The 1,534-nt window shown below is 40.5% G+C and overlaps 1 pseudogene; it reads right to left on the bottom strand.

The window, feature by feature from the left end:
• Positions 1 to 1,039: 1,039 nt before the first annotated feature.
• The window catches only part of LOC123039310 (plasmodesmata-located protein 8-like), a 27,662-nt pseudogene continuing 27,167 nt past the window's right edge, over positions 1,040 to 1,534 (bottom strand).

The following is a 1,534-nucleotide window of genomic DNA, read 5'->3' as shown; positions in this document are numbered from 1 at the left end:
TTTTCCTCGGTTAAGAACCAATGTATCAATCCAGTAGAAGAAACACACAAGTCTCTAATAGTTGCACCTACACAAACAAACAAATACTTTCACCCAACGCGAAAAAAAGGTTATCAATCCTTTCATGGTTACTTGCAAGGATGAGATGTGATAGAGATAGGTATAAAAGATAACTAGAAGTGCAAAATAAAGTAAAGATAAATAAATTACAACAAGGTATTTTTGGGTTTTGGTTTTGTAAATCTGAAAATAATATGGTGAGAATAGACCCGGAGGCCATAGTTTTCACTAGAGGCTTCTCTTTTGAAAGAACACATACGGTGGGTAAACAAATTATTGTTGAGCAATTGATAAAAAAGTGAAAAGTTATGACGATATCCAAGGCAATGATAATGAATATCTAAGGCACATTTATGACGATATGGACAAGCCCCATATTTTTATCCTTAATGACAATAATATCTACTCTTATAAAAAACAGAGTTGGTGATGATGGTGTGCCTGCCATCCTGCAATATAGGTCGTTCGATCTATATCTGACGGATAGGAAGGAAACTATGGCAATTTTGCAGAAAGATACCCGCACCCCTCATCACATTTGCAGATAAAGCCTTCCCTCGTTCATACTTATCTCCCACAAGATGAACTACTCATATAAATGCATCTTGATGTTTCGTGCAATGCACAGGCATCTTGCTAGTACAAATACATGCCCCGCTACCCCTACTGTCATTGGGTGAGGACACCGCAAGATTAAATCCATCATAAATCACCTCTCCCATTGCAAGATAAATCAATCTAGTTAGCCAAACCAAATCAATAGATCGGAGAAAAATATATCTTAATCATGCATAAAAGAGTTCAGATAAGACTCAAATAATATTCATAGATAATCTGGTCATAAATTCACAATTCATCAGATCTCAACAAATGCACCGTAAAAAAAGATTACATCGAATAGATCTCCAAGAACATCGAGGGGAACATTGTATTGAAGATCAAAGAGAGAGAAGAAGTCATCTAGCTACTAGCTATGGACTCAGTACCAGACGTGGCACTGCGCCAGGTGGACGTCGGCGGCGAGCGTCGTGCCGCAGGCGGCCTTGAGTTGCTCGACGGCCTGCGCCAGGCACGTCGTGCAGTCGGTGGCAGCGAGGTCGCCCAGGCATTGCAAGACCCCCTGCGCGCTGCTGCTACCTCTTGAGCACTGTGTTGGATTTTCCCGAAGAGGAGAGGATGATGCAGCAAAGTAGCGTAAGTATTTCCCTCAGTTTTTGAGAACCAAGGTATCAATCCAGCAGGAGACCACGCACAAGTCTCTCGTACCTACACAAAACGATAGCTACTTGCAACCAACGCGATTAGGGGTTGTCAATCTCTTCAGGTCACTTACGAGGGTGAGATCTGATAGAGATGATAAATAATATTTTTGGTATTTTTGATATAGAGATGCAAAGTGAAAAGTAAAAGACAAAGTAAAAACAAAGCAAATAATAAGGTGATGGAGATTGATATGATGAGAATAGACCCGGGG

Source organism: Triticum aestivum, chromosome 2B (genome assembly GCF_018294505.1).
Source record: "Triticum aestivum cultivar Chinese Spring chromosome 2B, IWGSC CS RefSeq v2.1, whole genome shotgun sequence".
NCBI classification, from domain to species: Eukaryota; Viridiplantae; Streptophyta; class Magnoliopsida; order Poales; family Poaceae; genus Triticum; species Triticum aestivum.
The sequence above is the reverse complement of the archived record's forward strand: the minus strand, read 5'-3'. Positions and strand labels throughout refer to the sequence as shown.